This window comes from Vigna angularis, chromosome 8, assembly GCF_016808095.1.
Source record: "Vigna angularis cultivar LongXiaoDou No.4 chromosome 8, ASM1680809v1, whole genome shotgun sequence".
Classification (NCBI taxonomy): Eukaryota; Viridiplantae; Streptophyta; class Magnoliopsida; order Fabales; family Fabaceae; genus Vigna; species Vigna angularis.
This window is the reverse complement of record NC_068977.1, coordinates 6728005-6733561: the sequence shown is the minus strand read 5'-3', so window position 1 is coordinate 6733561 and position 5557 is coordinate 6728005.

Sequence of the window (5557 nt, the reverse complement as noted above, 5' to 3'; positions counted from 1 at the left end):
TGATTTCTGAAATGATTGAAGTTTATTTGATTTGAATTTATGCATCTGAACATGTATGAGTATTATGGGGAAATGTCGTAAGGGTATAATATGAGTCGAGGAATGTGAGTATGGTATGAGTCTCGCGGAGAGATTCTGTAATGTCATGGTATGTGTATGAGGATTATGGGTAGATTTCGTAATGGTATAATATGAGTTAAGGAATGTGAGCATTGTATGAGTTTCGTGGAGAGATTCTGTAATGACATGGTATGTGCGTATATGTTGATGTTGAGGGTCATGAAGTTGGAGGTTATCCTGATACTCTAATAATCAATCAGTCTCAAGTAGAGAATGATGAATTATGTGGTGAGAGGGGCAGGAGGTCCTGGTCTATGTGCCGGTTTAGGACATAGTGAGGGGACTAACCTTGTGAATGGTATGGAGGGCAGAATGTCCTGGTCTATGTGCCGGTTTAGGACATAGTGAGGGGACTAACATTATGAATGGTATGGAGGGCAGAATGTCCTGGTCTATGTGCCGGTTTTGGACATAGTGAGGGGACTAAGAATGACATCACAAGTGAAAAACCTTCCGTTGTATCGCTCATCAACATATCGTTGGGATAAGTGCCTATGGAATATCGTTGGGATAAGTGCCTATTGAATATCGTTGGGATAAGTGCCTATTGGGTATTGTGGAATGAGTGTCTATTGGGTATAGTGGTGTTTATTGGGTATTTTGGTGTTTATTGGGTATTGTGGGACGAGTGTTCAATGAGTGTTTATTGGGTATTATGGAATGAGTGTCTATTGGGTATTTTGGTGTTTATTGGGTATTTTGGTGTTTATTGGGTATTGTGGGACGAGTGTTCAATGAGTGTTTATTGGGTATTATGGAATGAGTGTCCATTGGGTATTTTGGTGTTTATTGGGTATTTTGGTGTTTATTGGGTATTGTGGGACGAGTGTTCAATAGGAATTGTGGTACGATGGTATGAGGGTGTCTGACATAATTATTATATGATGTTTGTATCGAAGTAATTATGCATGTCTTATAAATGATTTGTTGCATGTTAGCTCACCCTACTTGTTTGTGTTTTGTGTTTGGGTATGTGCGATGATCGTATAATTCGTTATACGGGAGCAGATGAAGGAATGTCGCCTCACATAGTGCCAAGGAAAGGGAGGAGTAGAAGAACTATAATTAGAATCTTTTTACATGTATAGACTTATATTAACTAGGAAATTTTAAAGGGTGAGATTACGGAATGTTACCGTAAATGTAATGTTAATTATCAAGTGTGAAAATTTGGGATGTTACATTAATGTAAAAAGTTGGGTTGTTACATTAATGTGAGAATTTGGGATGTTACACATCAATTTAGTCATTTTAACTAAATTCGGTTAACATTTGAAACGCGTTTGAAACACCAAATAAACTTAATAAAATTTGATTGAGAAAAATTAAATCTACCAGTTATAAAAATGAGAGTCTAAATTGGTCCAAAGTTTCAAAGAGAAACTAATCCTAATTTTTACTGAAAGTTAAGTTACTAAAATCATATTAAACCTTGATAATGATACACTGAGTGATAAAATATGTTAATTTAATTTTAAGTTGGAATGATCATTGAGATTGAAATTACGCTATGAAGTATTTCTTATGGCACAAAAGCATACTCAAGTTCTTCCTTTTATAATTTTACTCCCAAAGTGTTATTTTATTTGTGTTTTTTTAGTTTATTTTTGTTATTTTAGTGGTACCTCTCAATTGAAGACTGATATAATTTATTTGTAATCACAGTTATATTAATTCTAAAGTTTAATTATCTTTCTAATCAGTTCCTAAAAATATAAGTAGGTTTTGGTTTAGACGTTTTCTGTATAAATTTTATTTTCCCTTTTTGCCCCAAAATTGAAAATTGTTACTTTTGTTGGGCTATACTAATTAATATTTGTTTGAAATGAAAACTTTAAGAGTAAGACACACTGCATATAAGTTTATCAAATATGTAAAGTATATTTACATATTATTTAAAAAATAACTGTACATCTCGTTAACAGTTCTTTTTATACATCAAACAGAATTATTTAATAATGTTAAAATTGTGGTTAAATATATTTTTAGTTTTTAATTTATTTTTAAAATAAGTGTATATTTATTTTATCACTGTACTTTATAAAAAGAATGTAAAATATCCTTCTTAACAAAAAATATGTAAAATATTTTTCATGAGACAGACAAAATTTTACACTAACTATAGTATAACCTTGATATTTTTTGCAAAAGGTATTTTTGCATGACTTTAATAAAGTTTTTGGTCAAAAAAATATGTATAAATTTAGTTTGAGAATGATTGGATGCACTAAAACTAATGCATTTACACAATTATCTTGTGAATGAATCATTTGTGATGACCTAATTTAGAATTTTCTTCTTCCACCATATGATTGTTTCACATTTATGGATATAATTAATAAATATTTAAATTATTTTGCAAATTCAAAAATATATTTTGAATTATACATTGCAATAAAAATTATTATTTATTTATTTTAATCATAATTAAATTTTAAAAGTCAAATAATTCATAGTTATCATATTTAATATTAGTGATTAATTTGTGAATTTGAATAATTTATGGATTATTTATTTCTGTCCAGATCTATAGTCCATCAAACCTTGACAGTTTGATATTATTTTTACTATTTCAATTTTATTTAGTTATTTTTTATAAAAAAAAAATCATTGAGAAGGTATCCATGATATTATTAAATATTCAATATTTACAACGAAATGATAATGGTATAAATTTAAATTAAATTACCAAATATATGATAATGGTATAAATTTAAATTAAATTACCAAATATGTATTAGACATTAAAATAGTGAAAGTCGATTATACAAAACAATTTATATTAAAATCGTTTAATATTAAAATAGTCGAGCTTTACTATTTTTAATTCCCTACAACTCCTAAAATGTCATTTTCTAGATTTTTACAATTGATCAAGGTACATCATGATTATTTAATAATTATTAATTATTCATTAATGGAAAAGAAAAGAACTTAATTTGCATAAAATTATTAATAATTTGATAATAAAAAATCAAATGCATGTAATTAATGTAAACCGTTAATTTAAAATAAAATATGTTAGAGTGATGCATTGGAATTATTAGCGTGAATTGAGGGGTGAATTAAGTTGTTATTGTAAATATATGCCTTTAATAATTTTCTCTTAATTTTAATTTTCTTAGCGAATAATTAAAACAATAATAAAGAGTAAGTAGGAGAGAAAATTGCACAAATAATTTTATTTTGATTTAGATCACAAGGATCTTATGTCCAATTGTTAATCCTAAATGGAGATTAACTTTTCGTTATCACACAACTAATAAACTTTTACAATCACATAGAAAGATAAGTTTAAGGGTTTAGAAAACATCTTTCTTGTTACCACGTGATGAAACTCATTTCCCCTAAAAGCCACAGGGATGAACACTTCTGCTGAATGCTTCTCGATGCATCAACACTTCCTTTTAATCTTCAGGATGACAGATTTCACTTAACAACAACAACACTCAATCACAATTCTAGTGAAAGTTCTCACTTTTGAATTATTCATTGCAATAAAAATTATTAATTATTTATTTTAATCGTATTTAAATTTTAAAAGTCAAATAATTCATGGTTATTATATTTACTATTAGTGATTAATTTGTCAATTCGAAAAATTTATTGATTATTTATTTCTGTCCAGATAATAGTCCATTAAACATTAATGACAATTTGATATTATTTTTACTATTTCAATTTCATTTAGTTACTTTTTATGAAAAATCATTAAAAAGGTAAACATGATATCATCATATATTCAATATTTAGGAAAAAATGATAATTGTAAAAATTTTAAATAAAATTACCAAATATTAATTAGATATTAAAATAATGAAATTCGTTTATAAAAAAACTGTTTTAACATTAAAATAGTCAGTCTTACTATTTTTAACTCACTATCACTTCTAAAATGTCAATTGACCCAAATACATCATGATTAATCAACATTATTAATTATTTATTAATGGAAAATAAAGAAAAGAACTTAATTTGCAGGAAAAACATTAATAATTTGATAATAGAAAATCAAATACATTTAATATATAATTAATGCAAACCGTTAATTTAAAAGAAAATAGAAACCTAGAATTAATGTAAACCGTTAATATAAATAGATCCTTTCTCTCTCTGACAAACAGTGAATTGTAGAAAAAGAAAAGAAGGCAACAATGAGATTTGCTTTGAACGGATCGCTGATTTTCATTGTGTCTTTATTCCTGTTTCAAAGCTCAAATGGTTCTGACCTTATCTCTAAAAATTGCAAGGAGGCTTCAAATAGAGACCCAGGAATAATGTATGATTTCTGTGTTGCATGCCTTGAAGAAGCCTCTTCTAAGTTACATCCACCACCCACCAACCTTGAAGATCTTCTGGGCATTTTAATTACAATTTCCAAGAACAATGCAACCAATGTGCTTTCTATTATTTCAAAGCTCTCAAAGGACAAAAGTTTGGATAAATTCGCACTTTTGACCTTACAAGAATGTTCTGGTTTGTACGATTAGAGCGTTTTTTATTTAGACAAGATTGCAGGTAATTTGAAGTCCAAGGTATTTAATAATGTTGGTATGGTTTTAAGTGGAATACGTACTTTTTCACTAGTATGTAACGAAGATTTAAGTTCTAAGTGGAGAGGTGGAATATCTCCTTTGTCAAAGGAATACCAAATCTTTGACCAACTCCTTTGGAATATCTCCTTTGTCAAAGTAAGACCTCACTCATGGACATCTCAAAAACCTTTTGTTAGGTTTTTCTCGCATGATAATCGATTATCTAAATAAGGTAATCGATTATATATTTAATGAATGCACATTGCCAAACAACATGCTCAACTGCTCGAAAATTGATTATGATGTCATAATCAATTAGGGATAATCGATTGTCAAAACCTTGATAATCGATTGTCATTAAAAAGTTACAAATTATACATCAAATTATGTTTATTACCATATAAGTCATGCCACGTAATTTTAAAAAAGACAATCAACATGCAACGTAATACTTAAACGATGTTTGTTTAATTTAATAACAGAACTTTATTTGTTTCATTTTTTTCAAAATTAAAACCCAATCAATAAATAAGAAACCTAATCAAAATTTTGACTAAAAATTAAGACCTACCAAATCATTAAACCTAAATTAAATTTCAAACATTTTATTCTTGTTCTCTTTTTCTTTCACAATCATTCTCCATCCTCAATTTAAACATAAATGAATATAACTTTGTGACAATACGGCTACATCTTCATTATGGTAAAAAAATTTACTTTATAAAGCAAGGAGGAAAGGATGTTTAGGAGTTTAATTCAATTTAATTTATATTTTGTTGGATAATATGGATATAAATTGACCCAATAATTTTGTTTATTTATTTTGTAGTCCACTAACAGACTTATACAATATCTAGCAAATTTTTTAAAATTAATTTAAAAATATATTAACTGATACGGGG